This window comes from Sorex fumeus, unplaced genomic scaffold (genome assembly GCF_029834395.1).
Source record: "Sorex fumeus unplaced genomic scaffold, SorFum_2.1 ptg000051l, whole genome shotgun sequence".
In the NCBI taxonomy this organism is placed as follows: domain Eukaryota; kingdom Metazoa; phylum Chordata; class Mammalia; order Eulipotyphla; family Soricidae; genus Sorex; species Sorex fumeus.
The window spans coordinates 27,252,445-27,275,624 of NW_026606108.1; the positions used below are offsets into that span (position 1 = coordinate 27,252,445).

The following is a 23,180-nucleotide window of genomic DNA, read 5'->3' on the forward strand; positions in this document are numbered from 1 at the left end:
AACAGTTGGTGAGTCACATCCCTGCTGGTGATGCCTTGCCCCTAACCCCTCCCCTGGGAAGATCATTTGTGCCACAGGAAATCTTTCCTCTTGGGTGATGAGGGAGGATCTGTCTTGATGACAGCATGGGGCGCAGAAGATGTCTTTAATATGTTTAGGAGGTAAGGGATTTTGCAGGCAGGGATTCAGAGGTGTCCTGTTCCCCTTCTATGGGTCAAGAAATTTGTTTGCTGTAATTGTTTGTGTATTCATTAATTTGACTACCATTTACTGTTGCTTGGGCTGGAGCGATAGCACAGTGGTAGGGCGTTCGCCTTACAAGCAGTCAACATGGCCGACCCAAGTTCGATTCCTCCGCTCCTTTCGGAGAGCCCGGCAAGCTACCGAGAGTATTTGATATGCCAAACACAGTAACAACAAAGTCTCCAATGGAGACGTTACTGGGCCCGCTCGAGCAAATCGACGATCAACGGGAGGGCCTTTACCTTTACCTTTACTGTTGCTTACCAATTAAGCCATTGAAATACTCTCTAAAAAGTATAGTATCACCATGTGAATATTTTGTTATGTCTAGGCACTGGTCTAGGCCATTTCTGTATTATTATTATTATTAATTTTACTTTTATCATTTGTTGAGTGGTTGCTCTGTAGCAGACTCTGTGGTATGAACTGTTTTCTTTTTTTAAACTTATTTTTTATTAATTCACTGTGAGGTACTATAACAAAGATTTCATGTTTGAACTTTGATCATAAGGTCATCAAACACGCATCCCTTCACCAGTGCACATTTCCCACCACCAAAATCCCCAGATCCACACCCCACCTCACCCCCCACCGCCATTCCACACCTCCCCCTGCTTGTGTGGCAGACAATTTGCAAAATACTCTTTCTCTACTTTAGTTACCTTTGATATTTTGAGACCAGTCCTATCACCCCTTTTACCTGCTGAAAGTGAAATGCTAGACAATGTGTTTTGTATTGCTTGTTATACATTATATTACATTATCATATAATGTCGTGTAGGGCAAGAGTGGCTGTGCATTCTAGGAATTCTAATATTTAATTTAATTAATTAATTAATTAATTTATTTATTTTTCTTTTTGGGTCACACCCAGCAATGTGGGCTGGAGCGATAGCACAGCGGGTAGGGCATTTGCCTTGCAAGTGGTCAACATGACCAACCCGAGTTCGATTCCTCTGCCCCTCTCAGAGAGCCCGGCAAGCTACCAAGAGTATCTCAGATGCACGACAAAGCCTGGCAAGATACCTGTGATGTATTCAATATGCCAAACACAGTAACAATTGTCACAATGGAGATGTTACTGGGCCCGCTCGAGCAAATCAATGAACAACGGGAGGACAGTAAGTGACAGTTACCCGGTGATGCACAGGGGTTAACTCCTGGCTCTGCACTCAAGAATTACTCCTGGCAGTGCTCAGGGGGATATATTGGATGCTGGGAATCGAACCTGGGTTGGCTGTGTGCAAGGCAAATGCCCTACCCGCTATGCTATCACTCTAGCTCCAATTCTAAGATTTTAATGATTAGGATCTGTAGAAATCACTGCAGCAAGTTGCTTGGGTCTGAGATTCATTTGTATGTCTCTGAATCATGGCCTTGTGGGAGCTTAAGTAGACGGTGGGTGGATGTGGCATCATCTTGGTGTCCCATCCGGGCAGGGAAAGAAGGAGGGCCTACTCATCCCCTGTCCATGAGACTTGGGATTTGCCACCTTGTACCTGGAGCGAACTATTTTCTTATCATTACTGCATGGAAGAAGTATCTTCATTTCTTTTTACAGATAGGAAAACTGAGGTTCAGATAACTTTCAAGGGCACACAGCTGATAAATTCTTAAGTCAAGAGGAGAACTCAGATTTTTCTGATCCCTAAGTCTATTCTTTCTTTATTCCATTGTCCAGAAGAAGCTAAGAAAGAAACATTCTGTGATTAATTGAGGCTTTTTGTGATATATTACACTTGGAAGTTACTCTAAAGAGAGCAGTCTTTTCATAAACAGAGCTAGTAGCTTTATGTCAGCAAATTGTGTTTTTGTTGTGACTTTCACACTATTTCCCTGGGTGTTTAATCTCTATTCCACACTCCACAACCAGCTTTTCATTGATATCAGAGCTATTCCTTTAGGTTAAGGCTGTGCCCGGTGAAAGGGTAGGAGGTATTTATTTTATTATGTCAATTGTACCTTCATGTGAATGTATTTATCATGCCAGATTCTCTTGAGGATGCTAGTGAGTTCAATGCAGGTTGATAGGGAGAGCTGGGAGAGGTAGGGCAATACATGAGGTGTGTGAGCTGTGCAGGCCTGGTCCCCCTGGATGGAGCAGACAAAGAGGCTCAAACTCACAGAGGGACTAAAGGTTTATGTCATTGTGAGCTGGGATTTCCTGAAGCGCAAGGCTGCTCTCTTTATAAATCCATTAATCTCTACCCAGATGATGGTTTGGAGAGAGATATTAGGGACAAGGTAGAGTCAGACTGCTTTGTGAATAAAATTGCCCTGAAATTTACATTGAACTATGGTTCTTCTACCTATGTACAGTCCACTTGAACAGAAATACAATTCTTCCTGTTAATCCAATTATAACTGATAGTTGTATTGTGACCATACAGAGCACTTTTCTATAGACTTTAGCTCATTTTATTATTCCAGAAAATTCTAGAATAAGATCATTTTCTTCCTTTTCCCTTCTTAAGGAATGAAGCTCACATAGTTGAGTTATGGGTCTCAGGTGATAGAGTGGGCAATGAGATGCATGCAGGGAAGAATACATCTACCCTGGACAAATCCGGAATCTCTTTGGTCACATCCAGGTTGCCTCCTTAACTGTACATTCCCTTTCTAGGAACCTGAAAAGGCTTCAGTCCCAAACCACAGACCAGTTTCAACAAACAAAAAGGCTGATTTAAGATTTTCCACACTTCTTGGGTATGCAGATCAGAAGCTCAAGTTATGCAAACACACTAATTCAATTCACACTTGCAAGGATCTACAGCTTGTGGCGAATCATCTCTGCTGTTTAATAGACTAAGTTGAAATATTCATGCTTTGGCCATATTCTTAGCTCCTTCTTTACTGTTTTTGTTGGCAGGTTTGGTGTAATTTTTCTGGATTAGGTAGTCACAATGGGTTCTTACATGAGATCACACCTTTGTTTGGCTTCCTGCCCTTCCTAGTCCTGTTTTTCACACTCTATCCCATCCTTTGGGAAAATTTCCTCCTGAAATTATTTGCACATAATTACTTCCAATTCCACTTCTAAGAAATCTGACTGAAGACAAAAGTTACCAGAAATGTGTCCCACAATCTTTTAGGTTCTTTAGTTTAGTGATTATTTTCATGTCTTTGGTTAAATGGTTTCAGTGTTTAATAGTTGTCTGACTTTAAGCTACTTAAAATCTCTGAGCCTCTTTTTGTATCACTGATATGGGGATAATGTCATCTTAGATTCTCTAAGGACTACAGTAGGGCTTCAATGAATTAAGGTAGACAAAATTCCATTTGTAGATGGTATCCTAAGATTTTATATGGAAAATTCTTTTACTAGCATTCTGGAAAACCAACACAATATTTAGATTCAGAATGGCAGGATTTTCTGGCAGGATGGGTCAAAATCACAAAATAATTGTACAATAGTTCAGCTTTATATCTCTGTGAATTTCATAGACTTAGAGACAAAAGCCGTTTATAGCCGTGTAATCCGCATCTCAGGATTTAGCAGCTGCTGATTGCAGATGCAGTCATATTATATTAAACCCTGAATGTCAATAACTGTGAGCAAACCCCCATTTGACTAGCTTCTTGTTGACTTGAAGAAGTCCAATCTTTATAGAGTCCCTCCAAGGGGTACTCACATATGTCCACAATTATTCCTCGCTATTGTTTGCTGAGCCCAGACTTAGAGCTTTATGACTAGTTCTTGTTGGCAATGCTGCTATTTCTATTAAAAATGGAGAGTTCAATATCTAAAGTCTTTTTAAAAACTGGACCAAACCTCTGCCTTTCATGGCCTAAGATCTGCATTGTTGATTTTGGGAGAATGGGAAATCTATTAGTATTGTTATTATTATTAACAATTATTATCCTCAGCTGGAATAGGCACAGCAAGGTTGCTTGATGGCATCTGTATATGCTAATAGATTCTTTCAGTTACATTTGGCAGTGTCAGGACTGTATGTTAGTCAGACCTTCAAATCTGCATAGGGCAAACTTGGAAGTCCACCATACTTAAGCATGATGAATCAGGCATGTCACGACTGTGTCTTGAGTTTAGGGAACCTGATGGGCACCATATTTTATGATCAGAGAAAGATGGAACTTTTTTTCTGTGTCTGTATATGTATTTGTGCATATATATATATATATTAATGTGTGTGTTAGTGTGTAGAGGGGTGGAAAAATAAGAAGAATGAATGAAAAAGACCTTTAATAAGTTCACCAGAGCCAAAGAGTTTGAGACTTCTGATATATTAACAGAGACACCCCCTCTCTCCTCAGGACAAACCATCCTGTCAATCTCCTTGAGTGGCAATGAGTTCTGGAACCTGCTACCACCTATAACCATAATCACAACCTCTCCAATTCAAGCCCCATTGCTGGGTCTTACAGCAGAGATAAAGCAATTCCTATTTAAAACCACAAGTGACTGCAGCCAGGGTTCTGCCTGTAAGGAAGTAGCATAATTTCTCTCTGGAGTAAATAGCCTTTTATTTAGCAAAAATGAAGCCCCCAAGGCATGATTTAAAAGGAGGCATTGAAGCAAAGAGATAGCTAAGCCAATCAGCATAAAAAATAAACAAGGATTTTCTGGGGAGAAGGGTAGAGCAAGAAGGGACCAGGAGAAACAAGGGATTAATTTACATAGTTTAAGGGTGGTCAGTCTGCAGAGATACTGCATTACTAGTGGCCAGAAAATGTTCAAAGACAAGAAGTTGTACTGTGCTGTTTTAAGCTGCTTTCCTGCTTGCAAAGAGGCAATTGTCTGAAGAGAGGACTTTTGTGAGTGGCATTTCTATCAAAGGAAAGAGTTTGTGCTTCAAACCCAAGTAACTGGAATACAGAGCTAAAGCAACCCTGGAATGGGCGAGAGGTGAGAGGAGAACTTTAATAGGGATAGGAGAAGTCGTGGAACCTTTGGGGATGCATTAAAATATTTTGGAAGAGCCTGGATTTCCATGAACCATGAGATGGGGAAACTGTGAACCACTTTTATATAGTTCTCAGAGGAAAAGGTAATTTTGTGTAATATCTGGATTCCCCCTTGCTTTCTGACTTTCATCCACCCTAATCTGTCACATGTGGCTGTGTATGTTTGAATCCCAGTGCATTACTAGTTTTTATAGCACAGTGGTAGGGCGTTTGCCTTGCACGCAGCCAACATGGCCGACCCGAGTTTGATTCCTCCGCCCCTCTTGGAGAGCCCGGCAAGCCACCGAGAGTATCTCGCCCGCATGGCAGGGCCTGGCAAGCTCCTCGTGACGTATTCGATATGCCAGACACAGTAACAACAAAGTCTCCAATGGAGACGTTACTGGGCCCGCTTGAGCAAATCAATGATCAACGGGAGGGCCTTTTTTTTTTTTTTAAGGAGGCTTATTTAGACCGCAGGTACATTGCTAGATACAGATAGCTAAGTGGTAGAGAAAGAATGTAATTGAAAAAAGTGAATATGCAAGATTCATGGAGTAAATGATAAAGTGACTTAATTTTGTCCTCCTTAACTGTTTATGAAAACTGCCTTACCTAACACAAGCTTTATTCACAAAGTTCAATCCACAAAAGATTAATTTCTAAAATCTGATTTGAAGTCAGATCTTCTCCTTCTATCACTTAACCCACACGGCACAGTGGGTACAGGCTGAGCTCAAAGAGGTTTGGAGCTGGTATTCTCCCTCTTCTTTTTTAGTTGAATTAATTTCTGCCCTTCCAGAGTTTGAACAGAATAGGGAAAGAAGAATTAAATGGAGAGCAGAAAAAGTTCACTTGTAACTGGAACCGCCTCAAGGTTTTTGTAGTCTGTGGAAATGGCAGCTCTTTAATTTAGATATTGGTTCTTTCGAGCACCCCTTTCTGCCCAAAACTCACCCAGCCCTAGGAATTTTCATGTTATACTTTATTGGCCCAGCTGAGGACAACTCCATTATATCTGATTGCTTGCTTCTCTTCACCCCTACCCCTACTTTCACTACCTGGCTTTATTACTAGCTTCTCCTTGTTCCCCTCCCCCTCTCCCCCGCTCCACCTTACTGGACAAAACTTGAGGGAACCCTACCTGTATTCATTTCTTTATTATATAGCACACTTCTGCCCATAAGAACTATTACTCCATTCCTCACCCCTGACAAGTTCTGAGAGTATAGGCTGCTTCCTGTTCTTTGGTGCATGCACCTTTATATATTATATCCTTTTAAGTTTTTTTTTTATAGTCCAGTTGAAGTTTATTTGGTTTACACCGAGGAAAGTATAGCAGCTAATTCTGGGATGAGCTGAATTTTGGCCTGGAGTAATAAGAGGGTTTAGATGAATTCAACATTCCTCTCCCACCTTCCAACGTCAGTACCCAAACACACTCAGAACCACAACTCAAATTTGCCATCATAAATTGTATTCCTGATGCAGGAGACAGATTCCTTCCATCCCAAAATGAATCACCTCCTGCCCTGAAGAGATCAAAGGAGGGTCTCTGCTGCCCAGGGAAAGGAGGGGGGGAAGAGCTGGCAGTTCCCTGGCCTATGGATCTAGTCTCCTGTTCTCAACAGGGGACAGTTGCCCCCTACTATTATTTTTTTCACCTGTTCATTCCTTTAAAAAAAAAGCCATGACTGAAACAACACAGCACCCGACTGTCTAGGGAAGGGTCGTGGCTGGGCCAGGAAGGCAAAGGGCTGCGGGACCTTCACTCTTCTGCTGCAGGGCCTCCTTCCTTGCTGCATCTTGTAGTAACTGTGTGTCAACCTCAGCTACTGGCAACTAAACATAACAGACCACGGAGCCCCGGATGAAGGAAGCAGTTCTTCATCGACAACATGTGGGGGTATTTCTCAGGGTCGGTAACACTGACATTCGTTAGTTTGATGTTGAGATACTGATCCACAGAATGGAGCGTTCTACAGATGCTCAGGTCATTCTTGATTGTCATCACCACGTCCTTGCCCACGAGGGACTTGAAAAAGGAATAGAAGAGCATGGTGCTCGCGCGGGAGTGCTGACCTGGCCCGTCAGAACCGGGCCGGGGTCCTTGCGCCAGATACCGGGCTGGATCCGGAGCACGAGCCCGCGAGCCCTTGTGCGGGGCAAGGCGGAGTCGTGCAGCCGCCTATCCTTTTAAGTTTTAAGTGAAAGCCAGGCATCTGTACACGTGTTCTCTAAACTGTAGTCCTGCAGAAATCTTGATAACTTGGCTTGAAATGAGCAGCAGACACCCCTACCCTTCCAGATTAGGGAAAAGCAAAAGATACACATCTAGTTAATTAGGTTGGCACTTTTAACCTCAGTCCAGCAGGGGTTGATTACAAAGAATGAGATAAATACATAAAGATGTGACTGTGCACGTGCGCGCGCGCGCGCGTGCGCGCACACACACACACACACACACACACACACACAATACACACACATACACCAATGCAAGCATAAGGGCTGTCTAAGCTTTAGGATCACCTGGACTGCCATCATTGGTATACAGGGCATCTATTAAATATTACATCACACCTTAACCTGGTTTTCCAACATGTGAACCATGTTTTAGTTGACAAAGGCATTAAGGGCAGTTATCATGTAGATACATGAAGATCAGAGGCTGGGGTACCCTTAAAATATAAAGTCATGATAGCTTCCTTTTCTACCTTTGCCCTTGCTGTCTTCTCATCCAAAAGACCCTGAATAGTCTTGTTTCCGTGTTTACAGCTGGTAGATACTTGTCATCTATACTATTCTTTCCTGATATTCTATTCTTTCCTGGGTGCATGTTTGCAAACCCTTTGTATTCTAAGACCTAAACTAGTTAGTGAATTTGCCAACTATTTTGTTTCTAGGAGGACAAATTCCCTTAACTGAATAATTGTATTCATTAGGTCAAATTGCCCTCTTCAAGCCCTCTGAGTCCAACTGTTTTTATACTCTCTATAACAATTAAAACCCTCTATAACAATGAAAAGTTACTAATTCTTGACATTAATCTCAAAGTTTCAGTCTAGTGTCACCTAGGAACGAAAAGAAGTAATAGGCTTCAACAGAATAAAAATAGGGCTTTTTTTTTTTCAAGAATAGGAATTATGATCTGTGTTGGTGACCAAGGGCAGAGCAAGGTGTGTCCATCAAGACAGAGCAGAAGAGATTAAGTCCTTCCTTCCTTCCTTCCTTCCTTCCTTCCTTCCTTCCTTCCTTCCTTCCTTCCTTCCTTCCTTCCTTCCCTTTGTGGTAGGTCTTCCCATATGTGTTTAGGATCCACAAGGGTTGTACTGATCATTGCTCAAGGGGCCATAATAGGAGATATTCAAGGGGTTATAATAGAAAGTAGTCTTGATTGGATCTATGTTATTTATGAAGCTTTTTGGATTGAGATTTTAAAAAAAACAAATAGAGGTCACCCCCAGTGGTATTTGCGGTCCAGGGACATTCTGTGTAGTTGCTGAGGTAATGTCTGCTCTGACCTAATGATGAGTGCCTACCAGAGTTTCATCTGACAGTGCTTTGGTGGTCATATCGGACTAGGGATTGAATTCACTGTCCCAAACATGCCAGGCATGTGCTCTACCACATGAGCTATCCTTTCCCCAATCGCCTGGTCCTGGATGCTTCCTCTGTGTTGGTTATCATTTGTTTTTGTTCTTTCCAGTTCTGGGAATCACATTCAAGCTATCATACATACACTCTGTGCCATGAAACTCTATCTCTGATTCTTGGTTTGGTTCTGAAGTCAGTTTGACTACTCATGATAGGCAACGTCACCAGATAGAAGGTTACCATGTGGAGCTGCTATTATGTTCAGCAGATGGTCTTTTGTTCTTTCATAGTCACCAAATTACTGGGTCAAGCTGTTTAATTTTCACTGGTAAGCCTCAACTTCACAGTTAGACAAGATGAAATCGGCTGGATTCAAAACAGGATCTACAATGTAAACAAAAAACAATTTAGATTCTAACACATGTCTTCTTTATGATTTAGCTGAAATGTTCCATCAGATACCTCAGTGCTCCTTTTCGTAATTTGCCATTCACTAGGGCCACCCACCTCTCACACAGTGGATTTTATTTGAAATCCAATAGTGTAATGGATAAAGTGATACCCCTTCCTCCTTTGAGGGGACTATTTAACATCCCAAACAACAGATGTTTATAGATCACTAAGAGGAGGAAGGCTGCTTCCTCAATCCATTTCCCAGAAGCATTTGAGGCTAGGATATGTCACATGAGTTCTTATTTTCATTCTTGGTAAAGGGACAGAGCAAGCTGAAGTGAAGATATATTAAGTACATTTTCCCTGATTTTTAATTCTTGATTTTTAATTCTTGTTTTGCAATTTTTAATATTTTATTTTCATAGTGTAGTTCACAATAGTTCATTGCAGATAATATTCAAACACCAATCCCACCACTGAGCACCTTACCACCACAATCAGAGGGAAGTGTGTGAAGGTTGTTGTGTGTTGTTGTATTTCATACTGGAGCCATTTAAGAAGCCCATATATAAGATAATACAAGCAATTATGTTAAAACCAAACAAATGTGTGCTACTTTTGGTACATGAGTGGGATAGAGTATAAGATTTTGTGCAGCCACAAATGTGGCCATATGCTCCAGGAAATTCTGTGGTGCTCCCTTCCAGGAGCTTTGGTTTATAATCTCTTGCTTGATCTTGGCTATTGATGAGATTATATGGCACTGGGAACAGTTTGTGGGTGTGACTACCAAGCTATTGGAAAACTGGGGAGCGGGGGGGAGGAGGCCAAGTCTTGATTCGGTAGGGCTTGGAGTCTCAGTCACGGGGCCCACATACCTGGGTTTTTCTGCTGGATCCCACTTGGGTGAGGCTTATCCAAGTGTGTGTAGGGTGTCCATGAGCATGGTGGTGGTTGTATTCTGGAGGTTTTTGGCTGCCTGGATTCTGTTTGGGGCGGGGAGGGAAACTCAACCCACCCCTCTCTGAGGTGCCCTGGTAAAGACAGCCAGGTGCAGGGTCAGGAAATTCTGCCTGATTTTTAAATTTTATTTCAAGTTATAGTATCATGAAATTCACATATTAAGATCTCGCAAAGTTTGGAGAAATATTGTACACCCATGTAAAGGTAAAGGTAAAGGCCCTCCCGTTGTTCATCGATTTGCTCGAGCGGGCCCAGTAACGTCTCCATTGGAGATTTTGTTGTTACTGTGTTTGGCATATCGAATACATCACGGGTGGATACTCTCGGTAGCTTGCCGGGCTCTCCAAGAGGGGCGGAGGAATCGAACTCGGGTTGGCCATGTTGGCTGCGTGCAAGGCAAACACCCTACTGCTGTGCTATCGCTCCAGCCCGAGTGAAAAATAATTTTCACCACTTTCTTGGTCTTCTCATCACCCTGCCTGGAAAATCCACTTTGATTTTAACATAGGCTGATCTTTTCTTATTCAGTGCAGTGGCCTTCATTTTGAAGTTTGGAATTCAATATGAGGCTTGACTTAGAAGTTATGTTCTAAGGAATGTGAAAGCAGTATCAAATTATAGATTTATGTTGTGCAAGGTGATACATGGAGATGTGATTGCTGGTATTGGTTTCTTATAGCAGAAGAATCATAAAAGTACACTTAAAAGTAAGAGTCTATAGTGGGTCCAGTATATTACTTGAGATACTTTTTTAAAATTGACCTACTAGGTTGAGGTTAGTGAATAAGGTGGCGTGTGTGTATGTCTGTGTGTGTGTACATGTGTGTGCACACATATGTGTTTTTAATAGGGCAAATAGGGGATGGAGTGAAAGTATAGCTACAGCATGTAGGCACAGGCCTTGCAAGTGGGTGACCTGGTTTTGATCCCCAGCATCCCATATTGTCCCCTGAGCCCCCTCTCCCACAGGAGTGATCCCTGAGCAGAGTCAGGCATCAGTCCTGAGCACCGCTGAGAATGGCTCCCCCCGCAAAAAATAATAGAACATGCCACTCAATGCCTCTTTTGCAAACCACAACACCCAAAAGGAGAGAGAGAACAAAAGGGAATGCCCTGCCACAGAGGCAGGGTGGGATGGGGGTGGGTTGGGCGGGGGTGGGAGGGATACTGGGATCCGTGGTGGTGGGAAATGGGCACTGGTGGAGGGAGGGATGGGTATTGCGATCATTGTATAATTGAAAACCAAGCACAAAAATTTGTAAGTCCACAACTGTATCTCATGGTGTCTCACTAATAAAAATTAAAAAATTAAAAAAAAATAGAACAGGTAGTAAAGTTTAGTAAAGAAGACCAACAACTAAAGAAGTAAATGAATAGGTGAAAAACCTATCTGCCATTTAGCTAGACCCTGAAACTATAGTTTCTACCTCTCCCTGTTATATAGGTAAAGGTAAAGGCCCTCCCGTTGATCGTCGATTTGCTCGAGCGGGCCCAGTAACGTCTCCATTGGAGACTTTGTTGTTACTGTGTCTGGCATATCGAATACTCTCGGTAGCTTGCCGGGCTCTCCGAGAGGGTCCCTGTTATATGACCCTAGGTAATTAAGAACCCCATTGAGCCTCATGTTTCTGCATCTGTGAAATGGGGACATACCATATTGTGTGTGGACTCTCAATAAAAGACTGTGCTTTGTGTGACACTTTCAGTCACTTCATATTGAGAATTGAGACTCTGTGTAAGTTGTTATGGCCAGGTGAGATGATTTAAACATGGAGATCTGACACTGAACTTCAGGGTTTTGAATCAAATCATGTTTTCAATTTCAATTTGAGCATGTACCACAGACTACATTGACAGCACAAATTCAAGGGCAGATTTGACAATGATTTTTTTAATTTGAGCTACAATCTGCAAAATATCAAGTAAAGATTTGATATTGGTTACCTACATTAATAAAACTAATTGTCTAATTAATAAACCTCTGTTCAACTTTATGATTTATAGTTAGTTATATGGCTGTTTTCCAATTAAAAATCTCATCCAAAGTGTGACTTTGTCACATCTGTGCAGAGAATTTCCACATTTTTTTGTATCTCCAGTTCTGAATTTTCCTTCCTTCCTTCCTTCCTTCCTTCCTTCCTTCCTTCCTTCCTTCCTTCCTTCCCTCCCTCCCTCCCCTCCCTCCCTTCCTCCCTCCCTTCCTTCCTTCCTTCTTCCATCCTTCCTTCCTTCCTGGCATATTCAGGACTTTTACCTAGCTCTCTGCTCAGGGATGACTGGTGCTGAAGGGAACAATATTTGGTTCCAGGGATAGAACTCAGATTGTTTGTATGCAAGGCTCCCTGACTGCTATACCATATCTCAGGCCCTCTGAATTCTCTCTTAAAAGAGATTATTTTATTTTAATTTAATTTTTGTTCATTTATTTTTTATTTTGGGTCACACCTAACAGTGCTTAAAGCTTACTCCTGGCTCTGCACTCAGGGATCAATACTGGTCAGATCAGGGAACCACATGGGGTGATGGGAATTGAGCCCAGGTCAACTGTGTGGAAGATAAATGTCCTACCCTTTGTAATATCACTATGACCCAAATTATTTTATTTTTAAGCAGTAACAAGATATCTCCTGTATCACTTATATAACACAATTACATTCTCAAATGTTCACCTCTTCTGTGATACTGATTTAATCCAGTCTCAAAACTCTCAGGATTAAGTCTTGACTCCTCCATCCCTCACATCTTGACCATTCTATCACATACTGCTTTTTGTCAATATCTATGCAATATCATGACATTTTCCTCCTCCTCATAATTCAATTGACCTATCATACAACTTTATTAAGGCCCAACCTATGATTATAGAACCCTGTAATTTGTCTCCCCTTTCCAGTATGGCCTCATTCTAATACATCCTGTACATCAGTGCTTACATCTTGTTTTTTATCTGCTCCAAAATCACCCAGGGGATCCTCATTGCCTAGGGAATGGAGCATATATTCTTGTATTTGCAACATCGCAAGACCTGCCTGGTTCTACTTGTCCTACCAACTTCATCTTTTTCCTTTAGGCATACTATTGTAGTCAATTTCTGGTTCCCTACACTGACTCATGCCTTCAGAGATGCCATTCCCAGTTCATATAGATATCTCTGGAATTCTCTCTCCCTTGTTCTATAGCTCTCTAAGCCTTATTCCAAATGCTTCATATATTTCAGTGTCATTCAAGGAAGACTTTTCCTCTCTCACTACCATCCTTTAGACTCCTATATTTTAAAGGATTCACTCCCTAATCATTCTCTACTGTATATTAACACGATTTGCCCTACTCTATCTTCTCTAGACTATACTTTTTTTTTCAGGATAAGATTTGTGCCAGAGTCATCTCTATATTCAACATGGTCTATATATCTTGCGTATAGGAGCTGTTCCCTAAATAACTTTGGAATAGATTAATATCTCTAAAGAAAGAAATCTTTCTTAGTGTATTTATTTTTTACTTTTTTGTGTATGAGAAGCAACTTCTTTCTTGGATATTGTACTGAAACATTTTCCTTTGAGAATATGCAATGTGCTCTATGGTTTCTTTCTGATAATGTGGGTCTTTTATCAGCAGAGTACGGCACTAATTATAGGGAAGAAGAGAGGAAATTCTAGAAAGTAGTTCACTGAGGAGGAAAATGAACATGAAAATTCTTTCTATAAATGGAATAAATAATATGTTTGCTGAGAAGGACAATTTGAAAGGTAGCTTTCCTTTAGGGAAGTTCTGTCTTTAAGAGGAATAGTAATAATTATAATGCAACATCTTGGAATTTTTCGGAGAAACTGAATTGGTAAGAACTATAGAATAATCAAATCTTTGTGATATTGGGCCAGTCTTTCCCTGAATCTGTAGGACATAAGACAAAATAGATAAAATTGCCTCTTGGACTGGAAGAAGGGACTAATGAGACAAATTATAAGAATGGTAATGGGTTCACCCATAGGACAGATACATAGTATTTAAAAGACTATCATTTCATATAGATGGTGAACTGCTATTGTTACTCTCCCTCACATTCCTGAGCAAATTGAAAGACAATATTGGTAAACCCAAGCAATACAGTTTGATGCAAAGGATGTGGTAAAGGATAGGGTAAAATTCAGGATAAAGACAGAATTTCATTTGAACACATTTTATAGCATTAAAATGAATACTTAAAAAATTTAGATCATCAAAAGAACCCAAGGTCATAAGGCATCCCACACTAACATCTTTTGTAATTTTCTGATGGTGCAATGTAAGTGAAAGCGATTCTGATAAAGACTAATGTTCAATATACTACTATACATATAGTAACTGTTTTAAACCAAATATTAACTGTCAAATATATAAAGATCACGATAGAATTCAGCTGAAAGGCTAGAGGATAAACTCTTTATAGATGTATTATATTACAGATTTCTACAAAACACTTGTGCTTAGAGAGAGCTTTGCTATTTTCAATGCTTATGTAAATGTAAGACTAAAGTTTTATTGCCAAGGTCACAATTCCAAAAACATCATTGGATTTTTTGTACAGAAATTATGAGGATAGTAATTGTATAGCCTATTAGAGTCCATTCTCTTTGGAGAATCGATTTTTTTATTAAGTTATTATATTATTTTACAGATACTTGATAAACAAAGATTGAGTTTGTTATCTTTGTAAGGCCAAATTTAATTTTAAAATTTTCTCATCTTTCTTGGGAAGATGATAAAAAGGTTAGTATTTCCTATTAGCACCATTTTTTAGTGGCTTTTCAGTCTATTGGGGTTGAAGAGATAGCTCAGTGGACTGAGTACATGGTTCATATATAGGAGGTCCATGTTTGATTCCTAGTTCTACACGGTCTCCTGGCCATGGGAGTGGCACTTGAGCATAGAGACAGAAATAGCCCCAGAGTGCAGTTGAGTATAGGCCCCCAACCAAACCAAACAAAAAAGAATCAATTTATTGAAGTTGTTCTTGTCAAAGCCCCATGACTATGACTTCCAGGCTGCTAGAGTCAATGATTGTTTTAACTCAGATTAGAAGGAATGAAGAACTTTCAGATAAATAGCAGTTATAAGAATTCTGAAGTGACTCCCAAGAAATACTGAAATGACTAGTATAAAAGGAAAATAAATTCTTTTTAGTATAGAAAGAGACCTAAACTAACTTATTCCTTAAAAAATGGAATAGAGTAATAATAGGGACTTTTAAAACAAATTCAAGATTTATTTGCTTTCTATATAGAATAGTCTACATAATACACTGGGGAGATAGCTCAAAGGGTTAAAATACTTTCTTTGTATTGGTAGACCTGGGTTTAATTTATTCACTGCCTGGTCCTCCCAAAACCACTGATAGTAACCCCTGAGTACTGAGTCAGGTGTACACCCTTAGAACTGTTGATCGTAACTCCAAAACCTAAACAAGCAACTAAAATAGAATATGAATTTAAGAATTTAGATAAAAACCTCATAATAAGATCGAAACATTCTTAGAGGGGCTGGAGCAATATTACAGTGGGTAAGGTGTTTGCCTTATATGTGGGAAATCAGGGTTTGATCCCTGATATTCCTGAGCACCCCCATGAATATATGGTCCCCTGAACATCACCAGGAGCAATTCCTAACTACAGAGTCAAGAGTAACTCCTGAGCATCACCGTGTGTGACTTATAAACAAATTCGTAGAAAAATGAAACGAAAAGTGCAAAAGGAGTCTAATCACTACCCAAAAGTGCACATGTCAAAGTTTAACAGAGGAGAATAAATGAAATAAAATAAAGGCATTCTTCCATGTCACCCAGATCCACAGAGGAAAAATGGCAATAAATTATTTTCCATAAACACATTAAATGTCATAAATCAAAAGGCATAGTAATAGGTCGGATTATAAAGCAAAAAATATTTTGCTATTCATGGGAAGTTCGCTTGAACTCCAATTATGTATATAATATATGCATTATTATATATAGTTGGGCTGGAGTGATAGCAGAGCGGGTAGGGCATTTGCCTTGCATGTGGCCGACTAGGGTTTGATTCCTCCGCCCCTTTCAGAGAGACTGGCAAGCTACCAAGAGTGTCCCACCTGCATGGAAGAGCCTGGCAAGCTCCCTGTGATATATTTGACATGCTAAAAACAGTAACAACAAGTCTCACAATGGAGACATTACTGGTGCCTGCTTGAGCAAATGGATAAACAACGGGAGGTAAGTGCTACAGTGCTACGGTGCTATATATAGTCAAAATAAATAGAGGGTTAGGCAAATGAAAGTCTATAAAATTAAGGAGCCACCATACTTGGATATAAGACGTGAAGCTAAGAAGGGCAACAAGGGGCAAAGGGGCATAGACATTACATAATGAAGAACCAAAAGTCATTAACATATATGCACCAAATGATCATTAAAATATATAAGGAAACCATTATCAGACTTGAAGAGAGAAATTGGGAGGAATATAATAGTAATAGCAACTTTAAAACTCTAATTTCACACTGTAAAATTTAATCAGACTGAAAATCAACAAGGATACAGTGGCTATAAGTAAAGAGTTAGATCAGATGGACATACTAGATTATAAAAGACTCTTCACCCCCCCAAAATCCAAATAAATATTCTTTTCAAGTGTTTCAGAATATTGACCAGGGCACAGTACACATCAGGAGACACAAAACAGGAAGTTTTTAAAAATTTCACTTAATCACTTAACTTCCCGTTAGTCATCGATTTGCTTGAGCGGGTGCCAGTAACGTCTCCATTTGTCCCTGTCGCGTGCTAGTGTAGCCCAATGGCATCTGTTCGCTCCGGGAACATGAAGGGCCTCAAACCGATCGTTCATGATCTTGACGAAGTCTGACCATCTGGAAGGTGGGCGGCCACGCGGTCTTTTGACATCCCGTGGAATCCAGTCGGTAACAGCTCTAGTCCAGCGGTCGTCTTTAAATCTCATTACGTGACCAGCCCATCTGATTTTCGACACCTTGGCATATGAGACAGCGTCCCTGATTCTTGATCGTCGACGGATGTCAGAACTCCGGATTCTCTCTCTCATTTGAGTGAAACGTGATATTCCAAGCATAGCTCTTTCTATTCTTCTTTGGGAGACCTGAATAGCATTCTCATCTTGTTTGCGTAGGGCCCAGGTCTCTGAGGCATATGTTAATGCAGGAAGAACAGTGGAATCAAAGAGATGTGCCCGGAGCCGGAGGTTCTTCGTCCTCTTAGCTATTTCTTCGACGTTCTTGAAGGCATTCCAAGCCGCTCTCTTCCTCCTGCGCAGCTCGAGTGCCAGGTCATTTGTCATGTTGACCTCTCGACCTAGGTACACATAGCTGTTGCATTCGGAGATGGTCGTTCCATTGAGAGCGAATGGGGCGTCAGGAACAAGGCTGTTTCTCATAAACATTGTCTTCGTAAGATTCAGCTGTAGTCCTACCTTTCCACACTCACGGTCAAAGTCGGCCAGCATTTGTGCCGCTTGGCTGATGTTTGGTGTGATTAAAACAATGTCATCAGCAAAGCGGAGGTGGTGTAGTTGCCGACCATCTATCTTCACTCCCATTCCTTCCCATTCCAGTCGTCGCATGATGTTCTCGAGGGTGGCACTGAAGAGTTTCGGTGAAATGGTATCACCCTGCCGCACCCCTCTCTTGACATCAAGGATCACTTCTTTGTAGAATGGTGAGATCCTGGTAGTGAATCCGCAATACAGCTCACGGAGGATCCTGATGTATTGGGCTTGAATGCCCTGATTGGCTAGGGCTTCAATGACCGCTTCCGTCTCAACAGAATCAAAGGCCTTCTTTAAATCAATGAACGTTAAGCAGAGTGGCATCTTGAACTCCCAAGAAACCTCAATGAGCTTGGTTATCGTGTGGATATGGTCTATGGTGCTGAATCCTTTGCAGAACCCGGCTTGCTCGCATGGTTGTCCTTCATCTAGTGTTCTGCCAATCCTATTTAGGATGACTTGAGTGAACAACTAGTAGATGATAGACAATAGGCAGATCGGGCGATAGTTGCCAATGTCATGGATGTCTCCCTTCTTGAACAGTAGTACGGTCCTGCTGGTTTTCCATTGGGACGGAACCTTGCATTCAGACAGGTAGCGAGTGAAGAGCCGAGCCAGTGTATTGATGAGTACTGACGGCAGGTTCTTCAGGTGTTCAGGTCTGATCTTGTCTGGGCCGGGTGCTGTTTGTTTCTTTACCGACGAAATGGCGTGTCGGATTTCGGAAGGGAGAACGTTGGGAACGACATATCCATCCTGTGGAATTTGGTATGTCGGCAAGTGGACATGGCTATCAAAGAGATTTGAGTAGAAGTCATGGATAATCTCCATTGCCGTTCTGGAGGATGTGATGGATCCATCAGGACGTCAGAGGGCAGTCATCTTGGTCTTATAGTTGGCAAAGGACAGGCAGGCGTTACGAATACTTTTCCCGGCTTCTGCCGCATCTACCAGTACTTCTGCTCTTCTCTCTTTGAGGTCTTCCTTGATCGCATCTCTGCACTGCTTTGCGAGCTCGGACGTTAGCTTGCGGTTGCCTGAGGCATGCGCCAAACCACGCTGGTGAATTAACTCAAGAGTTTTCGAAGATAGGCGATTTTTTGTGGCTCTCTCTCTCTCTTGGCGTTCCTCGCACATTCATGGAGGTGCTTAACCAGTCGATCGTATTCCTCGTCAATGTTGTCAACAATGGCATCTTCCCATGTTGCCGCAATAGTACCAAAGAGTTCCCAGTTGGTGGTCATTCTGGGAGTTCTCTTTTTGAACTTTGCAGCCCTTTCTCCCTGCTCTGTGAAGTAGAATTTTGCATGAAGGAGACGGTGGTCCGATCCCATTCGAAATTTTGGGAAAACAGCGACATCAGTCAGGCAAAACCGTCGATTGAATATGATGTGGTCTATTTCGTTGTGGAATCGTCCACCGGGAGACTCCCATGTCCATCGTTTAGATTCTGCCTTCTGGAACTGTGTCGCCCGCATCTCCCCTCTTGAGATGTGTACTTTCATGCTTTCGTGTCTAACTTTACTCTCTCACTCCCTCTCCCTCCGTCCATACCTAAAAATCCTCCAAATAAAATCTATTTACTTCACTGCTTGTCTACTCCTGAAATTCCTTTCTGCGAGGCGAGACAAGAACCCAGCAACCCTGGGTCCCGGGTGGCAGAGGCGGGTAGGGAGAAAGTGACTGTCTTTCTCCTCCCCACTTCACATAAGTCACCCGTGGGGCCCACCGACATCAGATGGCGACCACGAAGGGACTAGCAGTGAAGAAATCCACGAGGAAGGAGGTAATCTGTGGAAAATCTGCTGTGGAGGACGCTTTCCGGACCCGCGCGGCAGCTCCGGCCGAGACCCACGCACGACTGAAGACCCACAGAACAAGATAAGCGGAACTCTCTGAGACCTTGGACTCCAGGCTCGGCGGACCCAGGGACAGAGCTTCTCTGCTTGCTCCCACCACCACAGGTGACAAAGGGATTCTAATCAGGAGCCCCACCCTACCCTGCCCTGTCTGCTTCCATCAACCACCTAGGGATCGAATTGCGCACAGGAGACCCACCCTACCCAGATAAATACCCCACTGGCAGACTTCCACTCTCGACACTACTTCCACTACCCAGCCATTGCCACACTCCAGGACGCTTTCCGGACCCGCGTGGGCGCTTGGCGACACATCATAAGACACTAAATACCCATCTTCCGGAATTGTGGTAACATATTTGATAGGGTTCAAATATGGTAACACCTACAAGGGTGATTAAAGGTCTCCCCAAAAGCCTCTATCCCTCTCGGAAAGACTGGCAAGCTACCGAGAGTATTCCGCCTGCACGGAAGAGCCTGGCAAGCTATCTGCTGTGTATTCGATATGCCAAAACCAGTAACTACAACTGGTCTCATTCACCTGACCCTGAAGGCTTCACCAACATGGCAGCACTGAGAAGGATGAGAAAGGAGAGGCCGACAAAATCTCAAGGCTGACCTAGGCTGCCACAACGAAGGAAGACAAAAATGATCGTCTGTACTTTCAATGCACGTACGCTAGCATCAGATGCATCCATCGAGGACCTGATGGTACAAGCGTGAATGATCAAGTACGACATCATTGGTCTGACCGAGACAAGAAGGCACGAATCTCACCATGCCGTTTTCGACACTGGAGAAGAATTGTTCCTCGGAACATGCGATAAAAGAGGTGTTGGAGGCATCAGTGTCCTTGTCAACACAAACTTGGCCAAGAGCATTGATTCATTGGAATGCCTAACAACCCGAATCGGACGTTTACATTTGAATAGATGTGGCTCACTGCCTGCAGTTTCTATCTTCGTTGTCTATGCACCAACATCTCATTATGATGAAAGAGAAATCGAGAAGTTCTACATGGAGCTAGAGAAGTTCTATAAAGAAGACCACACTTTCTACAAGATCATTGTGGGTGATTTTAATGCCAAGACAGGACCGAGAAGATCAGCTGAAGAACTTCACATCGGGACCCATGGCCTAGAATGGAACGAACAGGGTGAGAGACTGTCTGAGTTCATCATTTAAAAATTTATGAAGATTAAAATCATACTAAGCATTCTTTCAGATAAAAATGGCATAAAATTAGAGAACAACCACAAAAAGAAAACTGGATAACCCTCAGATATAAGGAAATTAAATTAAATTAAACTACTTGGTCAATGGGGAAATCACAGCAGAAATTTAAAAATTCCTGGGAAAAAGAATAAAACCTAAGCTATCAGAACATATGAGACACAGAAAAAGCAATACTGAGAGTTAGTTGCCATACAGATTTACTTAAGAAAACAAGGAAAATCCCAAATCTAACACTGCACTCAAATGATCTAGAAAAAGAACCAACTGAAGCTTAAAGTTAGAAGAAGAAAGAAAATGATAAAAATTAGAACAGAAATAAATTGAAATAAACCAAAAAGTCAATATAAGAAATCAATGCAACCGAAGTTACAACAGAAACCATGGCACTGTGGAACTGTTGTCCCGTTGTTCATTGATTTGCTCGAGCGGGCACCAGTAACGTTTCCATTGTGAGACTTGTTACTGTTTTTGGCATATTAAATACGCCATGGGGAGCTTGCCAGGCTCTGCTGTGCGGGCGGAATACTCTCAGTAGCTTGCCGGGCTCTCTGAGAGGGGCAGAGGAATCAAACCCAGGTCAGTTGCATGCAAGGCAAACACCCTCCCTGCTATGCTATTGCAGAAACCATAAATAAAGGCCCTCCCATTGATTGTCGATTTGCTCGAGCGGGCCCAGTAACGTCTCCATTGGAGACTTTGTTGTTACTGTGTCTGGCATATCGAATACTCTCGGTAGCTTGCCGGGCTCTCCGAGAGGGGAGGAGGACTCGAACTCGGGTCGGCCATGTTGGCCGCTTGTAAGGCAAATGCCCTACCCGCTGTGCTATCGCTCCATAGTGGCATAAAAAACACTAACAACCTTATACCACTAAGAACCTGAAAGAACAGTCAAATTATTAAAATATTACAACTTCCAAGAGTAAATTAGGAAGAATCATATACCTCAGATTTATTAGAATCAAGGAAACCAAACTGTGGTTAAAAATCTTACCCCAAATTAAGCCAGGACCAGATGGCTTTAATAGTGAGTTTCACCAAACCTTCAAAGATGACCTGTTGCCTGTTCTTCTCAAGATACTTTTTAAAATATTGAACAAAATAAATTATTTTAACAATGTCTTATGAGTCCAATATTATCCTGATCCCAAAAGCAGACAGGATATCATAATGAAAGAAAACTACCAGTATCTCTGATGAAGGGATATTGTAAATATCCTATGAAACTTCAGTGAATTGAATAAAAAACATTTAAAAGAATCATTCATCATGATCAAGTGGTATTTATTCTAGGGATGCAAAGATGATCCAACATACACACATTGAAGATAATCCAACCTACAAATATAAAATACATGAACCATATAATACAAGGAAATTTTAAAATCATATGATCATATCAACAGAGGCAGAGAATGTTTTTACAATATTTTGCATCAGATTGTGAATAAAAGTCCAACAAAATGAAACTAGAAGAAACATATCTTAACATTGTATAGATCATGTAAAATAAACCCACTGCTAATATGATTTTTAATGGTAAAAAACTAAAAGTTTTCCTTTAAGATCAGACACAAGAGCCCCCAAACACATCCAACATCCTTTGGCGTGTGAACGACTCAGCTCCTCAACTAATTTCCAAAAGATGCCAAACCACTGAATTGTCCCAGGTAGACTGATCTCCAGGCTAAGAACTCTGGGGCCTTCTCATAATGGGAGAGGGAAGATTCCTCTCTGCCAGATGGTCCAGCAGCCCCCACCCCCACCCAACATCTTCTGGCATATAAGTGGCCCACCTCCACAATTGAATTTTATCAATCTGTCAAGCCACCAAACTGTCTCAGCTCCACAGCTCCTAGAGGGTACAGCTACTCCAAATTTCATAGTACTGACAGCCCAGTGGGATCATTGAAAATTTGACCGGAAATATGTATAAATCTACCAAACTCAATAAGTGGAAACAGTAACACAGAAAGCTCTATTAGCGCCAACCAGATCAGTAAATCCTCATGACTAGAATCATCACTATGAGATATAACAATTGTCATGTAGTCAGAGTGAGAGTAAAAGTGGGTAGGACATTTTGTATGTGGCCTACCTGGGTTCAAACCTCAACACCCCATATGGTCTCCTGAGCACTGCCAGGATTGATCCCTGAGTGCAGAGTCAGGAGTACTCCCTGAGCACTGCAGGGTGTGTCACTAAAACAAAAAAATTATCACAAATTTTCTTTTGTTCATCTATTTTTTGATAATTCCATCTGTCATTGTTTTATAACTAGCAATATGAAATACATTTTTGTGCCTGTTAAGGGGGTATGATTGGGGTGGGAGTTGGAAATTGGGGACCACTGGTGGAAGGAAGATCATACTGGCTGCGGGACTAGTATTGGAACATTAAATGCTTGAGAGAACTGCATTATGAACAACTTTGTAAATCACAGTATTTTTTTAAAAAAGGCATA

The 23,180-nt window shown here is 41.6% G+C and overlaps 1 pseudogene; it reads right to left on the reverse strand.

Moving 5' to 3' along the window:
• Positions 1-6,867: 6,867 nt before the first annotated feature.
• On the reverse strand, positions 6,868-7,296 carry LOC130033054 (U6 snRNA-associated Sm-like protein LSm2; annotated as a pseudogene).
• Positions 7,297-23,180: the final 15,884 nt, after the last annotated feature.